The following is a 24,682-nucleotide window of genomic DNA, read 5'->3' on the forward strand; positions in this document are numbered from 1 at the left end:
TCTGGGTTCTCCATAGAAATATAACCAATAGAAACAGAACCAATTCATAGCTACAGGAACCGGCTCATGTGATCACAGCCCGAGGAGTCCCAGGTCTTCAGTTAGCAAGTTGGAGACCCGGGAAAGCCATGGGTGCAGGTCCCGGGCCAAGTCTGAGTCTGAAGGCAGGCGAAGACCAACGTCCCAGCGAAGACAGGCAGAGGGAAAGAAGTCTCCCTCCCTCATCTTTTTTGTTCTATGGAGGCCTTCATTTGACTCAACGCGGCCCCCTCACTGGGGAGCGACAGACGCTGCCTCAAGGGTAACGTTTAACTAAATATCTGGGTACCCCGTGGCGCCGTTAGGTCGACACCTAAAACGCACCATCACCACCTCTGATCTAGAGAAAGCTCTCATGACAACATGAGAGGAAGGCGAGTATTGACACAGGTGCCCAAAGGCCTACAGTGTGGGATTTAAAAAAATGTCTTTATTGATTTCAGAGAGAGAGAGGGAGAGAGAGAGAAACGTCAATGATGAGAGAGGGTCACTGACCGGCTGCCTCCTGCGCGCCCCCTGCTGGGGATCGAGGAGCCCGCACCCCGGGCCTGTGCCCTGCCCGGGAATCGAACCGCGACCTCCTGGTCCATGGGGCGATCCTCAGCCACTGAGCCACGCGGGCTAGGCGAGCGCGGGAGTTGAGCTGGACAGGTTAGTTTGAAAATCTTGGGCAGCCTTCCTCATTTGCCGTGTCATCTTGGATCCATATTACTTAGCACATCGGTTAGAAGCGTCCCCCAAATGGTGAGCACACTGGTGTAGTCTCAGAGGAAAAGAATAGGCTCCTTAAACTTAAAATTACAGTGGAAGCAACAAGCGTCGCATTGCGTACTGAAAAATCAGAGACAAACAGGGAAGCTTTAGTAGGAAAAATATCCGGTTGGCATCTCCCAAGGAACCCGAGAGCGCGACACCCTTGCCTCAGGCTAAGCTAACCCGTGAGTAATTCTAGGGAGATGTTTGCCCTCACTGACAATTTTTTGAAACAGGTTAGCATCCAAAAGTCCTCAAACAATCATGAGGCTTATTTTAATCCACCACACTAGCAAAATATTTTTTGGAGTCCTGGTGAGGAGCGACACAGAAAGTGCGTTCATGTGCACACAAGTAATAGTGTAATTTATTTCAGTTCACTAGAAAAAAATTTTGGCAAGAGATTTAAGAGCATATTTCTATCCTTTTATTCCATAATCCCACATCCTAGAACACATTCTAAGAAAATAAACAAAATTTAAGAAAAGCTTGACACACAAAAACATTCATTTCACATTATTTGCAAACATATCAGTTGAGGGTCAAACATCAGATGTTCAACAAATGGGAATTAGGTAAATTACAGATAATGAGAATATTATTGCATTTATTATACTTATAAGGATTTTATAACAGCATGGAGAAGTTCTGTGTTACAACATTAGCTAAAAAAAATCCCAGACCCAATAGCATACATGCAGCCATAGCATCTAGCTATTGAAACAGTGTAAAAAAAACAAAACCAAACGATTGAGAATGGTTGGCTTTGGGTGGTAGCAATTGAGTGTCTTCTCCTTCTATTTTTATTTGCATAGCTCAAATTTGAAATGAAAGAAAATGCTTTCTTCATAGTGAGAAAAATTAAACAAAAGGGGAACAATTTAATGTGCAAAATCGGGCAAGACAGAAATAATCTTTAAAAAAAAAATCTAATTCAGCACTGGCTTGTGTAGATTTTTGGGTTTTCATTTGACCAAGTGCCTTTCTTCTTTCTGTGAAGTTTTCTTAAAAAAAAGAGTAGTGTTTGGCGATGTGGAGAAAAAAGACCTAACACATCCCCCAATTCTGTGTCTTTGAATTTACTCTCTTAAGTTACAGTCTAATACAGAAAAACTGACAGGCGCTGCCTGCGGGAAGCCAAGAGTGAATCTGACTGCGCGGGGATGGACCGTCCCGAGGCTCTGAACGCCGGAGGCCAGGACACCCAGACCCTCCAGCAGTGAGAGGAGCGCGGTGCAGTTGAATCTGGCAATTTCTTCTTCTGCCCACAGAGAACAAAAGCGAGAGCTTAACAGCGATAAACTGTGCGGAGCACTCAGACGCGGGAGGCAGGGGTGAAGCTGCGGGAGAGGTGTCTCCGCTCTGACTGATCGGCCCCACCGCCCACGCTCGGGAAATGTTACAGGAAAGTCTTTAGACACTTAAATCCATTCTTTCCTGATTTCACAAAAAATGGTGGGCTGAGACTGGAGTCCTTAGCGCTGACAGATCGTCACGGGTCTGGGCAATCTGAGGCAGTTAGGAAAATTCCCTACAGATCCAGACACGCTGAGCGTAACCCGTTTCTTTGTCCGTCGTGAGCCAGGGAAGTGCAAAAGGTGCCTCGTGATCGGACTGAGCTCTCCGGTTTGACTTGTGTCCTTCTGACGCGATAGTGTGTCTGCCTCCTACTCTCATCTTCGCTTCCCTCTTCCTTGCCCAGAAACATCAAAATATGCAGTTTTTCTTATTAGTTCCAGGGTGTTTCTTTAAAAAAAAAAAATTATTTATTATTTATTTATTTTAGAGGAGAAAGGGAGAGGGAGAGAGAGAGAGAAACATCAGTGATGAGAGTCATTGATTGGCTGCCTCCTGCACGCCCCCTGCTGGGGATCGAGCCCACAACCCGGGCCTGTGCCCTGCCCGGGAATCGAACCGCGATCTCCTGGTTCATGGGTAGATTCCCAACCACTGAGTCATGCTGGCCAGGCAGTTCCAGGCGTTTCTTAGTGGCTCAGTCAAGCAAAAGTAGAATTTGTAACTTTCCTGGCCCCATTGTCCACTACTGCCACTCACAGGACATCTCATCCAAACGTAGGGACCTCTTCTGGGGCCACATCCCATCTCCGCCCGTTTTCGAGTCTTGGTGCTATCTTTGCACGTCCCTTGTCGTGAGCACCTCTGCCCTGTGACCTGCGGCCTCTCTTGCCTCCACCAAGGTGCTGAATAAATAGCTCAACCTACCAACATTTGCCCAAATGCCAACTTGATGGCTGTATTTCTGGAACTTTCAATGCTGTTGAATGCACTTGAAAACAGTCATGATGTGCCATGTGCTGAACTGGGAGGCATTCTCTCTTGCCTTTGGCTGTGCTTCATTTGAGAGGCTTGAACCCTGGAGCCTTGCGCAGTGTAGAGTGCAGACAGCTATTTCCACTTTTAATGACATCTCCTGGTCTCACGGGGTGTCAGATGGAGCCCTTAATAGGCCCAGCTGGGTAAGTTGAGATGGATTTTCTACCACACTCAACACTGCGGCTCCTCACCACCTGCTGCGGTGTTATTTACGGGCGCTTCTGACCAACTTCTTTCTCCAGAATTCATTCTGTCCTAGGAGGCCTACTGTTGCGAATAGACTCTGGAAGGGCCCCCTCACTAGTATTAAGCTTGGGGAGCTCAGCTTTGATTTAATCCAGGGGGTTCCCTGTGGAGACACACTTTAATTTGTCAGAGGTGGGGCTCCCACACCTCAAACCGGCGAGGTTCCTGCTCTGTGCTGCTGGGCTCCTTTGAGGCTGCGGGCACCCACCTCTTTCCAGACCTGCTCCAGCTTTTACTTTCCACCGGACTCTCTTGCGGCCTGTGTGTGCAGCTTCAGTGTCCTGGCCAGGGCGTGGGTCCCCTCCCACCTTGGCTGTGCAGGTGCAAACCTCCAGGCAACCCTGATGTACGGAGAGTGTACCCAGCCCCCATGACTGTCTCACCTTCTAACACTGCCTGTTAACCCCCCAGCTAATCTTCGGGGCCATCACCTGCTGCAAACAGAACCACCACCTCGGGCACGCTGCTGGCTCCCTCCGCTCGCCCGCCAGGAGATGCCCGCTGTGACCCACAGGCCTCCACGCCAGTCACGTGGGCCTCCGCCAGCGGGCGCGGCAAAGGGGCTGCTTTGCACAGTCGCTGCGTCCTGCTCCGAGGGCCAGGGCCGCTGGGCGGTGGTCGGGGCAGCTCCAGGCGAGGGTGCGGGTGACTCGTGCCGCTCTGGTCTGAAGTTCAGTCGTTTTCAGGAAGAAGTTCTCAGTCTGGGGTACGCCTTCGGTCAGTTTCCATCCGGCCCTGACGTGTCCGTCGCCTCCCTTGTGCTTTACAGTAACATTTGGGAAGAGGGCTTGTTGGGCTCCACGTCCCATCACCCCGGCAGTGAGGACTGGGGAGCGCGGATTTTACAGGTTAAACTTGTAAAGGCATTTGAAAGTGAACAGAAAGACGCACCGCAAAAATGAGTCAGAAAATAAATGGCCTGTGTATCATTATTGAGCATAGAACTCGAGGACAAGCTCCAGCCAAGAGACAGACATCAAAATGTAAGACTCAAGAACAGGAAGGTCATGAAATAAATAGACTTGTAGACCTTTTGTTTTTAGAAAAACATGTTTTGTTTTTTTTTTATTGATCTCAGAGAGAGGAAGGGAGAGGGAGACAGAGAGAAACATCAGTGATGAGAGGGGGCCATGGGTCGGCTGCCTCCTGCACGCCCCCTGCTGGGGATCAAGGAGCCCACGACCCGGGCCTGTGCCCTGACCGGGAATCGAACCAGTGACCTCCTGGTTCATAGGTTGACGCTCAACCACTGAGCCACGGTGGCCAGGCAAGACCTTTTTCTTTAAAATCTTAGGTTGAAAATCAGATTTAGAAATGTAATTGTTTTTATGGCCTTAGTTATTTTTCCGGGAGTTTTTGTGGTGGTTGTTGCCAATGGACAGACGTGGCCCTTTTTATACAATATTTTATTCCCACGTTGATTTTGCTCCTTTCCCAGAACGTTGATGCTATTTTTCCTGTCATGACTGTCATTTGTCTGTCCTGAAGCCATCTCCTGTCCACTTAGAAAGCAAATGGTGTTCCTTTTCAGCAAGTTCTAAAAATGACAGAATTATTTGCATGGTTGGCAGCTTGCACCAAAGGACTTAATTTTATAAAGATACTTAATTGTACTCAGCAGAAGCAGAATTACATAAAACACCATAAAAGCCATCTTTACTTCTAATTAACTTGAATAACTTCTCCTGCCTCCGAAGAGTTTATATTAAATTAACTGAGCCACTTTCCCCCTTATCTTTTCTTTTCTTTATTTAAAAAGGGGCATTATCTTCCTAAAGCCCTTCCTCATATCTTTTCCTCTAAGTTATATGAATGTTCCTGTGTTAACAGATTTACAATCTAGAACTTACGCTATGATCTCTGTTAAGGGCTTTGCATGGAAAAAAACTGGAGCTGTATTAAAATATTCGCCCTTTAGAAATCCCTGTCTGGCTTGCAGCCTGGGCTTCTGTTCTCCTACCCTCATTTAAAAACCTACTTATAAAAACCAGGAAAAAAATGAAAATTCATAACATTGAAAAGTAATGAGATATTTCACGGATCTGGAAGGAATTTGCACCATTTAAAAGGTACATGGAGTCGAGTTGGAGCTCACAGCCAGCAGCTCATCTTGACAAATACTTCACTCCCGGATGACTTTATGAATTTATTTTCTCCGCAGGTTCCGACTGAAAATATATAATGCTTAGAAACTTAGGCAATAGAGCCGGTACTAGCTCAGGAAGCACCTCTATTAATAATTTTCCCTCTGCGTCTCTTTGAAGTGTTACCAGGACTGCCGCACGAGCAGGGAAGAACGAAAATAAGGATTTTGGGGAAGCCGGGAGCAGGAAGGGACAGACGCTGTGGGGATGAAACTTTTGACGAGCATGCATTCTTCCTCCTGTGGGTAAAAAAATACATAAAGAATATAAAAAGGCAACGGCAAATCTCGAAAAACTGCGTGCAGGAGTTCCAAGGTTAAAGATGAATACCTGGGTCCGGGGTCCCCACGTCCGCTCCCAGTTTGGTGATTCTCTGGGGGACTCAGGGGACTCAGCTCACAGTCCCACTCACAGAGCAGATCAGCAGTGGGGACAGGTGCGGGTGAAGGCCAGAGGAGTCCAGGGGCAAGGTTTGGAGGCTCCTCCCCGATGGGCCCACAGAGGGCAGGTCTAATTCCAAAGGGCATCACCTGTGGCAACCCCTGGGAAATGTCGTCTCTCTGGGAGGCTCATTGGAGGCTCGGTGCCCAAGGACTGGACTGGTGGTGACCCCAGGGTACCCCCGGCCTAGCATGTACCCAGGCTCCCAGAAGGAAGGCAGGTGTCGGACACAAGCCACGTGGCTTGTTCAAACGGGCGAAGCGCAGGGAGCGAGCCGCTCGTCAGCGAGGACCAGCCAGGACTCTCCCAAAACGTAAGTTGCCAGGTGCTAAGCTAACCGCGGCCAGCCTTGCAAGTCAGTCTTTCTAAGGCTAGCGGCTTCAGACCTGCCATCTTGTCTCTTTTCTGCATAATTCACAACCTTTGTTTTAAAACAATTCTATAAATCGGGACTAAAAAGGCCACGTCGTTAATCAGAAGAACGGATAAAACGCGTGGATAGGCAATTAACACATTTTAAAAATACCAATGTCGAGGAAAAACACGAAAATATTTATAATTCACCAGAAATAAGAGGCGTGCAAACCAAGCCTGTCAACTTAGGTTTTTGTTTTTTCAACATGACATCCCTGGTGGTGTTAATAGTGCTGGGAAATTGGTACTTCCGTGGACTGCTTCTAAAGGGTGAGATTCAGCTCAGCTCCCCTCTCTCTCTCTCTCTCATTCTTTGAACGTTGACATTCATTTTCAGTTATACTAAGGAAGAATTAGATATGCCAAAAAATTCTGGGTTAAGAATTTTCACTGCAGGATTATGTAATAATATTAGAAATGAGAAATAACCCAAATGACCTACATTAAGGAAATAAATATATTGTACTTCATCTATATAATTGAGTACTAGGTAGCCACTAAAATCATGTTGCAAAACAGTTGTCTCCATGAGGAGAAAAGCTATCCCCCCCCAAAAAAAAGATAGAATAGACTAAGGAGGTGATCAATACAAAATAATGCTTGACAAAGGGTAACAGCAAATTGGTTGGACAAGATGAGTTAAGTCACTATGTGGCTTTGAAAACATTTTTTATTCCATTTTTGTAGTAAAACTATTGTAGAAATAGGTAAAAATACTTGATACGAGCACTAGCCAGGATTACGGCTCATTCCGACCTGCCCCACGGGGCGGCCAACTCGTGTGTCTGATTGCCCTACGATACAATCGTAGCTGAAACACTTCCCAACGAAGCATAAAATCTCTTGTCAATGGACTTTGTAACGGTGTTTGTCAAGAGTATTAAGAGGAGAAATCAATTAAATTACAGAAGAACCCTGTGATTCAAAAGGAATTACCTGAGGACACGTGCGGGGCTGGCCCCGCGGACCGGCCGCCCGGCCCGGTTACCGCAGTGGGGGCCCTGGCAGCAACGCAGCATCGCCGCGCCAGGGAAATCTCTCCGCGGTCGGACCCGTCGGGATTTCACGGTCGGAAGCGTTACGCATTTGTCAGTCCTGTTCAACTGTTTGCAGCGAAGTGACTCAATCATACTGTTCGTGTCACTCAGGAAAAAAATAGAAGTGACGCCGTCTAAAATTAGCTTGTGTACTAACTGCGGGCAATTGGTCTCTGTCCAGAGACATTTTCCTACCGTGGATAGATTCCTGTTATGAAACTTAGAGCCCATTTGCGACAAGTCACAGCCCATTAGCCAGCTGTTCTCTGCTATAGACCTTGCTTCCTGTAGCATAAAGATTTGACTTTCACGATAATTTAAAAATATTTTACACGCATTAAGAAATGACAGCAAATACAATCAGCATCTCACATGAGAGCCATCATTTCGCTAAACACAGGTATAAGGACGCAATGAGGAAAACAGGGGCGGTTCAGCCCTGGCCCGTGTGGCTCCGTGGGCTGTACACTGTCCATGCTGGTGCGCACTTGGCAAATTTAATTTTTAATTTTTTTCTAAATATAAACATGTCTTTAGCAGCAAAGAACATTTTGAAACTACAGGAAGTATAAGGAATGAAATGTTTTGCTCATAATCCCACTACTCTGGATAAAACTGAACACCGCACCATTTATATGGTCGCATTTTTTAATGTCCATGTTGAGTGTGCATGTGTGTACATACGTGTACACACATAAATACACAATCGGGACTGTGCTCTATGTGCCTTTTAAATCTTTTCATCTAATTTTTATCACTGCAGGACTTGCATGTATTTTTAAAAGTCAAATGGAATTGTCAGGCTTGTACCAGAAAGGAGGTGTCTCCTCGTTTATTCCTCCCACTCCCGATTCCTGCTGCTTGGTGACGACTCCACTCCACTCTTGTAGCTGTTTCTGCTGGGGCTCAGCTTTAGGTTCCTGAAGAGCCTACTTATGCTCCTCGGGCCTAATGATGGAGTTCACAGTTTTATCAGCTTCCTTCCTGCGAAGAGATTGTGATTTTATTTTCTTACCCCGTTTACCTCCGCACACCAGCACTCCATCTCCAAGGCCCATCACACGTGGACTCCTGGACACCACTGTGTTAGTTTTCCTAACGCTGAGACATTTGCGTGCCTTTAGATCTTTGTCACGTAAGCTTTCACAACCGTTTTCTTCAGTAACGCGAGGAGTTCTGCTTTTATTCTTACTCATGTGTTTTCTCCTACCTGCTTTCTTTGAAGTTGCATTTTCAGATTTGAGGAGTGACTCAGAAATTTATGAACATCATATTTTATTTAATAGTAAATGCAATTATAGAAAAAGCAAGACTTGATAAAATGGCCAACAACCAGGACAAATGTATTTGTAATAAATCATCACAACATTTTTCATCGGAGGACTGATAAAATAGATAAATAACTTGCAAGTGTTACTGAGAAAGAAAGGGGAAAACAGGCCTGTGAGCTCCATGGGAATGAGAGTGTGACATACAGGAGGATTTAAAAAATCTTGAAACTCTGCTACATATAAGTGAAGGGCAGCAACTTAGAAAACAGAGATAAACAACATGATCTCTTGACAAAAATAAAAACTACCCAAATTACCCAAGAGGACGTGGGAAAACTTCATGGACCAATTAGAGTAGAACAAATCCAGGAGGTAATAAAAACATCCCGGTGAAAAGGGCGCCCGAGCCAGGTCTCTTCACAGCCGACTTTCACATAACCCACGAAAGACCGACAATGCCACTGAAACCAGCCCTGGCCATAAAGAAGATGGAAGTCTTCCCGGTCTCATTTAGAAAGCCGGTAAAACTTTAATAATCAAACTTTATCACGAGAGCATCTGAAGGTATAGAGAATCTCAAGAATAGGTAAAAGCCAGGTCATTTCGAATGAAAGTTTAGCAAGAGAACCCAGAAATACATCGAAAGATGAATACATTATGACCAAGTGGGAGTTCACACATAAATGAAAAAAAGTGGTTAAATAGGAAAGTATGTTTTATTAAAGAGGAAAACCACTGGCCCAAAGTGGAGTCACGTGTCCTCTTATCTCCGGGACATTTTACTGAGCCGGCTGAGCTGGACAGTGAACAGAACAGACACTTTATTCTTTGCCCATTCCCTCCCCCCCCCCCCCCCCCCCCCCGCCAACTTTGGGATCATTTCCGCCGCCTTTTGAGTGAAATCTTGCACAGAGCTCCAAACTCTGGGTAACTGTCGATACTAAAATTCCCCGTTGCACCTTTGGCCCTAAGATCGGTTCCTCTCAGTCACCGAAACGCCTGCCCTCGGTCCTGCTCAGACCCCGAGCGCCGGGTAAGTCCCGGTGCCCCTGCGCTCTGGCCCACGCCAGCCGCACCAGCGGAGCCGGAGCAGGGCGCAGGGCGTGGGCAAGCCCACCTCCTCCCGGCTGTCCTCCAGCCCTGTCCTTGCTTGCTGACGGCTGGGCCTTAGGAGAGGGCTGGGGAGGGAGAAGACGGACTGGAAGAGGCGGGCAGCTTTACTTACCGACCCTGCTGCAATCTGGCGCCCGACACGGGCGGGTCGTTGCCGATTCGGGACGCTTTGGGTGGTCCTCTCCCACAGCTTTTCTCGCAGCCACCTCCTTGCCCTGCCCTCCTGCGTCTACAGGGAAGGGGCTCTCCCTCCTCAGGCTCCTCCACCTGGCTAGAAGCCCTGCTGGTCTGGGTCCTTTTCGGGGTGACCCCCAAGCCTTCCTGGGTGCCCCCCTCCCTCCTGGGTGGCAGGCTTTTCTGGGTCCAGAAGAAAAGGCCGCCGTTCCCGCTTCCTCCAGCCCTCCTTCACCCAGCTGCGGTGCAAACATGTCACCAGCTGCGGTGCAAACATGTCACCTCTTCCCGAGGCCGGGTGATACCTGGTTCCTCTGCTCCCGCCAGCCCTGCGGCAGTGGTCCCTACGCTTGATGTGCTATGAAATTACCTGGGGTCGTAAGACACCCACATCTACCTCCCGCTTCCAGATATTCTTCGTTAATTGCTGTTGAATGCAACCCAGGCACGGACATTTTTAAAAACATCCAGTGATTCTAACACCCAGCAAAGGGTACACCCACTGTTCTAGGGGATACATGACAATATATCACAATGACCATCTTGTGACACCCCCTCCCCCCAGCTGGCTCAAGGCTCTCTCGGTGGCCGTCACCCTGATACTGGCAACTCTCTCCAGCCACTTCTCTGCACTGACCTACTGTCTGTCTCCTTCGGGCCGTGGAAGCTCCCGACACCTGCCATCTTCTAAAATTCGGAGCATTATGAAATCTGAGTCCAAAAGCATCATACCTTAACATCCAGATGTTCCACAAACGCTCCTGAAACTGCGAGTAGGAAGACACAGAGTGAGTGATTATGTAGTTTTTGGATACGAATATTCATAAGAGCGAACTATTGAATGTATCACTACCTAGAGAAATAGCAGAAATAATTTTAGCCCGTTCTTATTAAATATCACACAGTCGAATGCTTATTTTATAGCTCCCACCCTGAGATGTGTTTATTTTTACTTGTATTCAGATTTTGGACGCTTTTGAAGGGAAGTAAAGTGTGTTAACGCCTTCGGCGGGCTCGTGGCCGCGTGAGGGAGGCGCGGGGTCCGCGCCCCGCCGGGCAGCCGCCGGCCCGGAGCAGCGCAGACCTGGCGGAGGGTCTGCGGCAGCCGAGCCGGCGAGGCTTGTGCTCTGCAAATTAGATATACGCAGGCAAGGAAAAGGCTCCTGTGCTCTCCTTCTACAGTTATGCTCCGTTCCTTACAATATTTCCCTTAAATAAGACGATTGGGACTCTCAAACCTGGTTTCTGATTTTGGCAAAATAAATCTGCAAAAAAACCACCTTTCTTCCGGGGCATACAATTCGAAATCAAAGCCATTTACAGTGCAATTTGGCAGACTGCAATCCAAAACCAGGGCTATTTAGAACTTCACCAGCCCAAAATTAAGGAAAAAAACCAAAAAGGATTAGAACGGGTTTCTTTTTTCTTTTTGGAAACGTTTCTTTTAATTAAAAGTTCCTTAATCTCTTTTGAGAGCAAAAGCACAGAAAGAAAAACCTCATTAGAGAGGAAGTGCAGCAGCCAGGGTCCTGGCACAACACAGATAAACAGACGCAGTCAAGCCGGGTAGTCACGGGCGAGTTTAAGGAAGATCTGCGGCCAGGGGGCCGGCGGGCGGGCGCCTGGTCTTGGGGCGCTCCCGGGCTCGATGGGGCAGACGCAGGAGGCCGTGAACCAGCACCCGGAGACCTGGGGGCTGCGTGGAGGGGTCCACGGCCTCAGGAGAAGCAGGGTGACGGTCTGGTCCGTGCAACCCTGCGGGGAGGAAACCAGGGGACTAAACACCCTCCCGGCTCTCCTTCCGTCCCCCTGATTTCTTGTTACTGCTTCCTCCTGTCTGAACTCAACTGGGAGCCAGAGGTCAAAGTTCAGTTCTTAGTGGTCAGCGTCCTAGGGCACGGAGCAAGGGGCGGGGGTGGACACTGGATCCGAAGGGACAGACAGAAGGTGTCCGTACAGTCCGCCCTTGAGCTTCATGCAGGCACCAAACCCATGTCCTCACCACAGGGAGCACGGCCTGTCTCAGGAGCTGACCTATCATCACGGGGAGACATCTAGACAGACGTACTTTTCCCCGACGCCTAAAACGTTAGCTACGGCTAGGGGTCTGTGCATCGGGTGACGAGAGCGAGAGGAAAGGAGTTCACAGTTGCTGTAAAACAGCTGCCGTGGTCCCCAGTTTTGTGGCTCATCGCAGGACGTGCTGGTGGTCGTGGCTGTCTTTGTCCCCACCTGGCCTGTATTGTCCTCTATTTATTTTCTATTGAAGTTTTTCATGTTGACATTACTGCAGGAGTCCCCATTCCCCCCCTTCCTCTGCCCACCGCGTGTTCCCTTTATACTGTTAGCACCTCGTCAGATGGGGCCCTTTGCCTGGTAGGATGGCCCGGATTTTTATTGTTGGGCCCGGAGGCCCTGAGGTCTCATCTTTATTGGACGGCCGGAGCTCTCTGGCGACAGGGACTCTCCTGGGCCTAAGAGAGACCCTCCGGGCCGGAAGACAGTAGGAGGAACCCACGGGATTAATCGCATCTGACAGTGGTGCTATCTCCCTCCTCCGTCTGTCTGCCTGGTGACCTGTGGGGTCCCAAGTGGCCAAGGATGGTCTCAGCGTCCAAGTCATGGAGTCATGACTGTGTTCCCCAGGGAAAGCGCCCCTCCCTTGGGAATGAGGCTGAGACTGTGGGGACTAAGGAGGCAGAGGCTGGGGAGTGAGAGCAAAATTCCTTAGGGGTTTGATTAGGAGCCAGCTCCGTGCCTGGGTCCTGACCCTGGCTGTGGCTGAGATGGCACCACAGCAGCCACCCCTTAAGGAGTGTAGTCCGCCCTCTAAGACAACACCTGTCCCAGCAGAGCACGGTCTCCCGCGGGAGCGGTGACCGGCCCTTCGGCTCCTGGGAGGAGGTGTGGGGTGAGCACAGAGCCGCAGGGCTGCACTTTGGGTCTTTGCTGTAAGATTTGTTCCTGGAGCAGAAGCAGGGTCTGCCGAGTTGCACGGTGACAGATAAGACATTCTGGGGCAGGGAGGACTGCCTTCTACCAAGACCATGCGTCTGTCCCTGTGTAGACAAGTCACTCTCCCCCCGTGACAAAAGAAGTCCAAGATGACAACTTGCCATCAGGTGACAGGTGAGGGATGTCACGTTGGGGCTTGGTGTCCACCGGAGGTGAGGGGAAGTCCACGACCCATCTCACCTTCGTACCAGCCAAGCGGGTGAGGTGATGGGAGACGTGATAGGTGACCCAAGCGCTTTCCGAGTATTCAGTGGGGCCATTTAGCTCTTGAATTCCCTGGGGAGGTGGCCTTTGATTTTGGTTTACTCTCTAGGTGAGGTTAATGGAAGGGGAAACATTTCCAGAAGCTGCCATCTGGCCTTTTCTACTACAACAGTCTTCACTCCATTAATCAGGAAATGAACAAGGACATTTCTCAGTGACTAAGTGTATTTATCTTTACTGTATTTCCTGGGTCTGGAGGAACACCACAGATGGACCCACAGTCTCACTTGCGCCACTGTGGGAAGAACTCAGGTGAGGGGTCCATCTATCACCTGGCCGCCGCTGAGCCCATCTGGCTAGCGGGTCAGAGTGACGTTCCAGGTCTCCAAGGGTTGGAATCAGGTCAGGGCAGGCGTCTATGAACCTTGGAACACCCCTGTTCTCACTGCTTATTTATGTGAGTTAAAGTTGTTAGATTTCTGCTGAAAGTCTGGAGAGAAGATTCCTGATATAATCCTGAAGCCACATTGCAGGTGCTTCTGACCTTCAGACGCCCTTGTGTCGTTCCGATCTGCATGTTAGAATCACCCGGGCAGCCTCACAGAGCAGTGACGCCCGCGTCCCACCCCCGAGGTTCGGATTGGCTTGGCGGGGGCTGTGATCTGCGCCTTGTGGATCTGAAACCTCCCCGAGTGCTTTTGATGTGACTAAGCGTGAGACTCCCTGCTGTCCAGTCGAGTCGCCAGGAGCAGGAGAGTGGTGGCTTTTGTACTTTTTACCACGCCCCCCGGTGATTCTGAAAGAACCGGGAGACCTCAGCCGAGCGTGTGCCTGCGTCCTCTCGGGGACCTGCCTGGCCATGAACGCCACCCCCGCCGCTCGAGAGCGCGCGGACCGGTCCTGTTTCGTTGCATAGGTCGGAGCAAACCTCACGCTCAATCGTCTTCCATGCGACGCAGTCACAGTCTACACTTTCACAGGCTCTCCGGGCTCTTGGCAGCAGAGATTGGCCCAATGCTGTAATTTTTGGGGAGGGGGGATTCGCCGCTTCCAGCGGAGACCTGGCACCTTGGCCTGTCTATGCCGGAATCCAGTTCTAACTCTGAGCCCGGAGGCAGCGGGGCGCGCGTGTTCAGAGGGGAGCTGGCGTCAGTCGGTGGGGCCACTTGCTTAGCGGAAGCCACTCCTGAGCGCCAGTGAAAGGGGAGACCTGCACTTCCTCATGGAGAACGTTAGGGGCTCTCTCTACGTGCAGGTGTTTCAGAAATATTGGGGGGCCCTTGGTATGTCTGCGACGTGGCAGGGCCGAGGACTCCCTGCAGCCCTTATGATCAGACCTCTGGCTCGGTCCCCAGCCCCACCTGCCTCCAAGCTCCGGGAGGTGGGGGTCTGTTTTAACGTGTCGCCCAGACTTTCTGAATTCTGCTCATGTTCTCAGTTCGATGTTCGCTGCTTTCCATTTCTCAGCCTCATCACTGTTGACATCTGGGGCCGGATGGTCTTATGTGATGGGGGCCGTCCTCCGCGTCGTAGGGCGTTTCACAGCGTCCCCGGCCTCAACCCGCTAGATGCCAATAGTAACCCCCACCCCCACGTTGTGACAATCAGTCTCTAGACACTGTTAAAGGTTCCCTGGAGATCAAAACTGTCACCAATCAAGAGCCACTGCTCTAGAGCTATCAGGAAAAGAGCCACCTGATGCCACAGCCTTTAAATCCATGTTATCATCACAGGGACCAAAAGCTACAGCGAAACGACCTCTCGGCAACTTGCCCCCGCGCGCCCCTCCCTGCCGTCCACGGCGATTTGAATACGCGTGATCCCAGGTGGCGCCGGTCGCTCACGTCCCCTTTCCCTGCGGCAAGGAGAGGAGCCCATCCCAGAACCCCACTGAGGGCCTGTTTCCTAGAGCTATTTCCAGTACCAGTTTCTGCATCGGTTGACATCCCCGCAGGAAACAGATGTTACACTGACTGTGAGCAACTCGACAACAGTTTAATCAGACACCATTTACACGGATGTGGACAGGAGGCAGCGAGACCAAAAGGGACCGTGCAGGGCCCTGAGCTAGAAACGGGTGCTGGGGTGGGGGCCCCCCGTTCCCACCTCCTGGCCTGAAGCAGCGAGGGGAGGAGGGGAATGAGAAGTTCCCACATCTCAGAACCAGCCTGGAGAGGGAGAGGGGGTGCGGGAGGGCTGTGCGGTGGTGTCTCCCTCCAGCAGCAAAAGAGGGCGCCTGGGGAATCGACCCCCCCCCGTCTGAGCGGCTCCCCGTTGGCAGAGTCCACCCGCCGGAGCCCTGAGCACCCACATGGTCCACATGGTCTTCAGTGAACCAGGGCGACTCTTTGAGAACCACGGATTTCGGCACAATGGTCACCAGGCTCTTTCTTGGCAGCAAAACTTACGGCGAACCTCACAGCCGCCTCCTGGACTTTTCCCTTCCCCTCTCTCCGCACGTCCCGAGCCTTCCTGGGTCTTCATCTGCGTTTCTGCTTTTCTCCTGTGAAGCGTGGCCTCCAGCAACCCCTTGGGGAGGAGGCCCCCCCCCGCCTCCTCTGCGCCGAGGTTCCCGACTTTGGCTCATGGAGACGGTTCTCTGGCTCTGACCCGCTGCTGAGACGTCCAGCGCCCCTGACCGCCAGTCCTGTGCAGAGCCACCTGCTTTTCTTCCTGGTGACTTTCAAAACTTGCTCTTGACGCGTGAGGTTGTGAAATCCCACAGTCACGATCCCCCGTGTGGATCTGTTTTGGTTCATTTTCAACCTGGCCGAGTTCTGTGAAAAGCTCAGTCGTGGTTTTTATTATAATTACATTGAATTTACAGATTAATTTGGGCTTCATCGACATCTTTACAACATTTGGTCTTTTCATCCATGAACATAGAATAAATCTCTCTCCATTTTTAAGATCTTCTTTTACGTTTTGCAGTAAAATATTTTATAATTTCCTCTTGAAAAGCTTTGCATTTCTTTTAGATAAATTCTTCGGATATTCGATCTTCCCAGGTATTCCTTTTTCCCCCCACTAAGAGTGTATCTTTGTGAAAGTACATTTTGTAATGGGTTGTTGCTGCTACAAAGACAAGCTATTGAATTTTGTATAATTCATCTTTGACTTACCAAAGTAATTGGTTACCGGTAAATCTAGTAACTCTTCTGCAAAGTCTCTTTAGTTTTCTTTATAATCAATCACATTACTTTTAATTATCTGCAAATAGCAATTCTGCTTCTTCCTTTACGATCATGACCCTCATCCATTTTCACACCTTTCGTTGGCGACTAAGCACCTCCAGCAGGTGTCCTTGAGTAGCCCCTGACTGTAAGGGACCCTCCGACTACTCTCAGATCAAGGAAGCTCATTGCTGCCGTCCGGCAGATACACGATTAGGTTCACATTCGTCCCTTGGTTTGCAGTCCCCTTTCTTCATTCATGAGTTTTATATTATCAGTGCGTCTGCAGCCTGTGTTATGGTGGACACAAGTTCCCTCAACGTCTCTGTTAACCAGGTAAGTTATACTAATAGTTTTTCTGATATAAAATATCCTGGCTATATTGGCCTCAATTCTCCTTGGTCACGATGTGCCTTAGTGCTCTTGGTACAGCCGGCCCTCTGTCGGCCTTCCTGCCTCCGCACGGCTTGGGTCAACCACCAGGGGGCCCCAGGTGCCCCTGACGACACCTCTTCCTCTCACTCTCAGCACTCAGCACCCTCAAAATGAGTTTCAACCTGCCCTACATCTTTGTTGATCTCCATTACCAAAAGAAGCCCAGGTCTTCTTGATGGCTCTCTGTCACCCAGAGTCTCACCTCTATGTGGTGACACATCTCCTAACACACCTCAGACTTTCATCGTCTTCAATCTTACAAGTTCTTCCATGGCCCAGAGTCGGCAAAATGCTCCACACCTTCCACTCTCTCCTTGAACTGCTCTAGGAAACTGCATTTGCTGTTTGCCTTGAAGGCCTCTTAAGTGGTAGATGTTTTCTCTCCACACTTCTCCTGCCATCCGCCCTGGAGCTAAGGTAGGTGGTTGTGGCAGACTGCATTCTACAAAGACGACCACCTCCTTGCACATCCCGTCCCGTGTGCTCTTTGCTCGACAATTAGGCTGACACGCTCCTGCACTGGGCGTGGAGCCTACGCTCTCCTCGCTTGAACTCAGACGGACCTTTGTAACTGCTTCAACCACCAGAATGGAACAGAAGTTTTGCCGCTTAACTTCTAAGGCCAGGAGATAAAAGGCAGGACAACTCCTGTCTACCTTTCTCTCTTTCAGGGAGCTTGCCCTGGGAGGCCAGCCCCACGCTGTGAGCAGCCCGGGCCACCTGGAGAGCCACCTGGAGAGCCACCTGGAGAGCCAGGTGCGGGGACTGCGGCCGGCAGCTCCCGCCGGGCTCACAGCTCGCTGCTGGCGTCAGGGAGGGAATGAAACGTCGCATGTTTTCAGTCTTTGTTTTCAGGATGGGGCCCCGGTCCTCGTGGAGTAAAGATTACTGTCTCCTTGGTGGCTCGTCTGAAGTCTTGACTCACAGAAACCATGAGAGATAATAAAATGATTATTGTTGCTTTAAGTTGTGAGTTCATTTGTTGTGCAACAGTAAATAGCAAATAGGAGCCCTTGATGTTCCCCACGACCGTCTCCACATCAGTATCCCGGCTTCTTCCTGATAAAGCCCAAGACGCTGCAGCTGGTGCTCCGAGGGTGCATCACGCATTACTCGCATTTCCCGCTCTCCCTCACCCCTGGGACAGTTTAACAACGAATTTTTCACCTCCTTTTCTAGCAACTCATGATTTAGACTTTTTGGTTATATCGATATTCTCATAGAAGATGCTCCCAATGCCCTGGAGCCTCTCATTTCCCTGAGGTCTCCACTTCTAAGAAACTTGTCCACCATCAATGTCAGCCTCTGTTGTCATCGCTAGTGATCGCAGTCCCTTCACGACCTCAGCTCCAAGCTTTCTATTTTCTGACTATGCACCACTTCAAGTCATTCCGACGTGCTCCCCCCTACACCCCAGTTTCAGCAGCTTTCGTCCCAGTGAGCCTTCCAATCAACTGACCGGTGGCCTTGTCATTGTCTTTCAAATTCCAGTCGTGCCTCGCTTTCTTTCCCGGCTTGGCGTCCTGCTCCATCACTGTAATCACTCCCACGCCTCCTGCCGCGCTTTCTCTTCATTCCTGGCAAAATCCGCACCTCGTTAGTTACAATTCTCCCTCAGCTCTACACCTACAACCCAGAAGGTGAAGCAACCAGGGGAAAACAGACGATGGTGCTGACCGGTCTCACCTCAAAGTCATGACCAGTACACTTAGGAGAGTTTTTGGTGCTTTGGGCCAGTCAGAGTCCATTTCCTTTATCTTTTTGATCCCCCATTCTTCTGGACATTTTTTAAGTTCCCAAACCCCCTTATTTCTCCTTACTCTCAAGTGATGACATTTTTTAAAAAACTTATTTCTATAAGAAAATTAAAAAAAAATTAAACCAGAACTTTCACAGCTCCAGCCAGCCCTGATCACCTCCATTTGCAGGCACATTTCCTGCCATCCCTTTGTTACACCGCATGAACTCTCTGTGCGCCTAAACCAGCTCCTCTGTTAATGTAATTGCTTCCATTTCCTCTTTCCAACTAAAAGCTCACGCTCGAACCAGTTCTCCTTTGTATCATTCAATTTCCCCTCTACTGGGCCTTTTCCGGCAGCCGGCATGTAGGCTTAAAAAAGCTCCTAAAGAAATAACTCCCTTGACCCCATATCTCCCTCCAGCAATGTCTCACTTCTCTGCCCATTAAAATTTTTCTTTTAAAAAATATACTCTGTACTTTCTTTCCCCGGTTCACCGTCTCTCACTCTTTCTCGAAGCTGCTCCACTCAGCCTCCCTCCTGCTCGCCCCCCGAAGCCCAGGGACGGGTCCTCTGCGACCTCCAGCTCGGCAATTCCAACGACGACGTTCCGCTCGTCTCTCCACCGGGACAGCAGCGTGCAACGCGATTTTCTCTTCTGTTCTGGCCTAACGGGCACGGACTTCCAGGTATAAGATGAGTAAGTTCTGGGACCTGACGCACAGCATGTTGATAATAGCAACCAACACTAGCGTACGCTTGGAAGCTGCTAAGGGAATCGATCTTAAAAGCTCTCCCCAAACACACAGACGAGGAAACTGCGAGAGGCGATGGGCGTGCTAACTGACCTTCTTGGGGGTAATCATCTTGCAGCATAAGCGTCTATCAGATCACCTCATTGTAACACCTTAAATCCACACAAAGCTGTGTGCCAATCATATCTCAATAAGCTGCGGAGATTTTCCTTTCCTTGGCTCCTGGGAATGATGTCAGTTAACCCCCCATCTCATCACATTCCTGCCAACCACTGTAGAATCCCTTGGGGGAAAACTCCCTAAGAGTCTGGACCCTGTAGGGGATTATTAAACAGAGGCCATTGTTTTAGAAATAGGAATTATCTTCATTCACATAAATGAAACAAGTGAACAGGTATCAGCTATTTTTTTTCCTTTAATTTTTTCCCCTCCTATTTGGCTACCTGAGAAATACGGCATTTTGTGGTCAGCAGGCTTCCCCCTTGCTGTACGGATGCAATTTCATTTGCTGTTTTGTATCGTAAGAATGGAAAGCGCACAATAGGACGTGGGGAGGGCTTTCCATTCGGGTTTCACAGGAGGATGTGTCCGTAAAGTGCGAACAGCTTCAGGTGGGCAGAGTGTTCTCTCTGAGGCCACTCGCCTGACCCCACCACTTACACAGGCCACACCTTTTCCTAGAAAAGATTTGTGGAACCTTCAACGAAGACTCAAATCCAAGTAAATGATAAACGTTAAAAGTGGAAGTGTCAAAGGAAAAATTAAATGGTGCCAAGAGTGAGGCAAATTTGAATGAACTAGGGGTTACAAGCTTTTCAGCAGACAAAACAAAAGGAAAATCTCTTAATTATATGATTCAGTTTCCTGGAAGTAAAACTCAATTTTCAGAAGGCGTACAACTAGTCTCTTACGGGCGCGGGAGAGGACTTCTTCTCGGGTAATCGCTACGTGCTGTGCATAAAATCATCCAGCAGCATCACTGGCACAAGCTTTACTAGTTCGTTTACAGCTTCTTTACCGTTCATACCGACAGTTATTACATGGACGTGCTACGGCTCCGACGTGAACTGGAATAACAGCAGGAATTCTCGTGGCCAGTGGGCTGTGGTCCAGCCCCGCTCTCAAGTTTTTATTTTTGTTTACTTAGAAAATGAATGGCGAATGTCAACAGAGGAAGGTGGCCATCCTTCGGAAGCGCGGATGACCTCCACGGAGCTCCGGGCCAACGCTGGGTAGCAGTGTGTTCAAGGTCATGGGCCCGACGTGCAGTGCGGGTGCCTCACCCATGTCTCCAAAGGGGACCAGTCCTCATGACTTCACACGTAATGACTTGTCGGTAGAGCTGATGTTCTCTTTTGAAAGCTTGAGATTAACAAGGCATCTGCCTATATAAAAACATGCTTTTACCTGTTTCAAAAATACCATCTGTTTCAGGAGGACAAAGTGACCAGGGAAACAAGAATGACCAAAAGGAGGGTGGCTCATGGAGTGAGAGCAGAAAATTACAGCTGTGTTAGGGGATGGGCATTGGCCGAGGAGTTCTGACACCTCACGTCCACACAGAACAACCGACTCACAGACAAGTTAAATATTTACTGAGAGTGGGCAAGGTTATGGCATCGCTTTGGAAGCTGAAGATACTTTGGGGAGTTCTAGATGGGTCCAGATGAAAACCGGATGCTTTTTCTGTTCATGCTTCTAAAGTGCCCCCATGTTTCCAACACCTTGGATTTTCCATTTCCATTTTCGGATGTGTTGTTAAACCTATCGTTGTCGAGAAAGCGTATTTGAAATACTGGAGTCTTCTAGATTGTGTTCAATTAAACAAATCACCGGTGCATAACAAACAGCCTCCAATCCCATAAAATCACTCCCGCCTTGTTAAAATCTCATTTGTTATAGGGACTCTTAAAGACGTAAGGTGCCTCCGAGGAGAAATTATTACCACTCATATTGAAACAAGAAAGAAGGCTCCCTATAAATCAACACCAGCGGGGATGGTCTTATTAAAAGGGACGCAGAGGTCAATTGCTAATTTCCAGCTGACAGCGTAATTTAGTGAGGCAACTGCGCCCTCACGGTGGCTGGTGATCACTCACGGAGGGAGCAGGGGCTCTGCAGGCAGGTTCTGATGGGAGCAATTTGCAACAGCAATAAAATAGAAGCAACGTTTCATAGATCATCTTGTTTTAGATATTTTCTTTTTTAAAAACAGCTTTATTGAGGTATAATTGACCTACGAAGAACTGCGTGTATTTAATGTGTAAAGTTGGATGTTTGGACATGTGCAAATGCCCATGATCCCATCACAATCAAGGCGATAAACACATCCCACGCTTTCCAAAGTTTCCCTGTGTCTTCCAAAGTTTCCCTTTCTATCTTTTGTGTGTGTGTTATTTTGTGTGTATGTGTGTGCGCATGCGGTAAGAACACTTAACATCAGATATGCTCTCTTAACAAATTTTGAAACAAACAATACTGTGTTTTTAACGACAGGCACTGTGTTGTACAGCAGATCTCTAGCATTTGTTAATCTTGTGTGATCGTAACTTCGTATTCCTTGAAAAACAACTCCCCCCATTCCCCACCCCCCCCAGCCTCCGGCAACCACTATTGTATCCTCTGATTCTATGAATTTGGTGATTTTAGATTCCTTGTGGAAGTGGCATCATGTAGTCTGTGTCCTTCTGTGACCGGCTTATCTCGCTTAGCACAGTGCCCTCCAGGTTCGTCTGTGTGGTCACAATGCTAACACTAAATTATATATATATATATATATATATATACTCTTAATCTTTTACGAGTTTGGTATTTCTTTTGCTATCTTACAGGCTATTTTAATAGAAAATTTGTCAAGTGTGAGCCGGACATCGGTTTGACCTAAACCTTGATTCGGCCTCTAGCAGGGACCTGCGTGATCCCTGACGTTACTGGTTTTGTTTCACAGTTGGGAGAACACTGAGCTCAACCGGGTGCACTTTTTGCCATGGTTCAGGTTCACACAGGTAGCAACAGGGTAAATCTGGTGTTTTTAATCCCGGTGCTCTTCAGCTGTCTTCCACGTGATGATAAAATGACACTCATTTTTTTTTTTTAGCACATCAGAAACTCCTTCACATCCTTTGTCTTATTTGCTTCTTGCAGTCGCCACACGAGATAGGCAGGCAAGACTCATAACTCCCCCTGACAGGTGGGGAATTGGGGATCAGAGGGTAAGTGCCTCGTCACGGCCACGCTGCTTCTCCGGTGAAAGGCATCATTTTTTTGTAGGAAGGAGCCTGGTATGGGGAGAAAAGACACCAGCCTGGGAAAGGGCGTCTGAGAGGCCCGTCTTTCCCCATCCCCTGCACTGTCACTTAAATTCCCGGAGTCTGTGGCTTTCAATGAGAACGAGACACCTGAAATGACACACACCGAATACAATAACACCTTACGTACAACCCCAGAGGGATAATTTGAAGCTTGAGATCATAGAATGAGCTGCGAGCGGGGGAGGCCAAGAAGCCGGGAAAAGTGACAAGCACAGGAGATAACAATGCTGAAAATGGAGAGGAAAGGCAACTTTGACTGTTATTTGCATTTCTTTCCTTTGCTGGAACCCTCTCTGGGTATATAATTGGTCACAGACCTAGGACATTGTTGGTGGCGAGGGGCGTGTGGACGCGGTGCCGTCCAGGACATTATTACACTTCCCCTCAGCACCTGCGTCACGTCTTAGAGGGACAGACTGCCCAGGTGTCACCTGGGGAGAGACACTCTGGAAACAGCCTGAGATGTGGAGCCCTGGGGTTTGGGCGATGGGCTCGGGGATCGCAACATATTGGCTTGTGTTGAATCAGGGGGTCCTTGGCTGGACCAGAGGGCGTCTGGGAAGAATCACTGTCGAATCAGACTCAGATGTCGGGTGACCCAGGCCCTGGGGACGCCCGGGGGCCTGCGGATGTAATTTATTCTCTACTGGCAAATTCTGAGCAAAGCCATACTGTGAACTCGCTCAGCGCATTCACCCGTTTCTGACCGGGTTACGCAAATTAAGTGACTTTTTGAAATTCCAAACTGTGCTTTATATATAGCTGTAACTGTGTGCTTATTTCTAGTATGTCCTTAGATGTTTACGACAACCAGGTAGACAGTCTAAGACACCCGCGGTCTGGTGCCTGGGAGCAAGAGGCCAGGAAGCTGTTCGCCCTGCGTTCTCTACGGGGCGTTTGGAGAGGACGGCACAGGATCTGGAAGGAACAGCATCTACTCCAGTCTCACTTGCTGCGGCTTTAGCGCATGTCGCCTCTCCCAGGTCGCACGCTGTCAAAGTAATTAGTTTTTTTTTTAGAAAAGATTTTTGATCGAACGTCTTCCGGTGATGCTTTTAGATCAGTCTCCCGGGGCTATTTTTACTGTTGCCCAGCGCCGAGAGCACGCTCCTGTCTTCGTAATTTCATTTCTATAAATTTACCTGCTCGGGCCCAAATGCACCCTCTTCTCAAATTTGTGAGAGTTACTCTTTTTCACCCTCACTCCCGGAAGGAGTAGAAGGAAGGTGCTCACAGCACTAGGCAACAGGAATATATGTGATCTGAAGGCATATTTAACATCGCCCCAGTTAGGTGGAGTTTTAGAAGCTTGTATAAATCACAGTCACTACCTACGAATGGCAGGTGAGAAATGCAAGGACGCATCACAACAAACATTTGAAAACAAAATGAGGCTCTTGCAAAAATAATGATAATAATAAGACATCCCTGTGTTACTATAGTAAACTATTTTAGTCTGTCAGTCTTATCCACAACGGTCAACACATACACAAAGTACATGCTTTAAGAAAAACCTGCATGAGGGTGACGGGGAAGTGAGCTCAGTCCCAAAGCCACCAACAGCGCACGCAGCTAACACTTGCTGCATAGCCTCAGAAATTTGGAATATAAATCCAAATCGGAAGAGTTTGACTATGCTAAGACTGACGGAGGTTCCTGGGCTGTCCAAAGCTGAAGACGCCTGCAGGGGGTTAGAATACTTGGAGCTCCATCCATTGAGCTGAGACAATGAATCAGGTGTTTGCATAAACAGCCTAATCAGGGCATCTTCTCCGTTCCTGATCTTTCCCTTGGTCTTTTCCTCCCTCCCTCCCTCTTGATTCCCGTGCAAGCATTGCCTTTCTGCTCCAGGCAGAGCCTGCACTGCTATTGAGGACTCAGAGATACAACTCAAAGACCAAAGTGGGAAACATCCATCAGCTGCCTCCTGCACGTCCCAGCCCCGCCAGAGATTGAACCTTCAACCCGGGCCCTGTGCCCTGACCTGGAAGGGAACCCGAGACCTTTCGGGGCACAGAATGATGCCCAACTAACTGAGCCACGCTGGCCAGAGCTGTAGCATTTATTAAAAGGACTTTTATCCA

This window comes from Miniopterus schreibersii (genome assembly GCF_964146895.1).
Source record: "Miniopterus schreibersii genome assembly, chromosome: 9".
Taxonomy (NCBI): domain Eukaryota; kingdom Metazoa; phylum Chordata; class Mammalia; order Chiroptera; family Miniopteridae; genus Miniopterus; species Miniopterus schreibersii.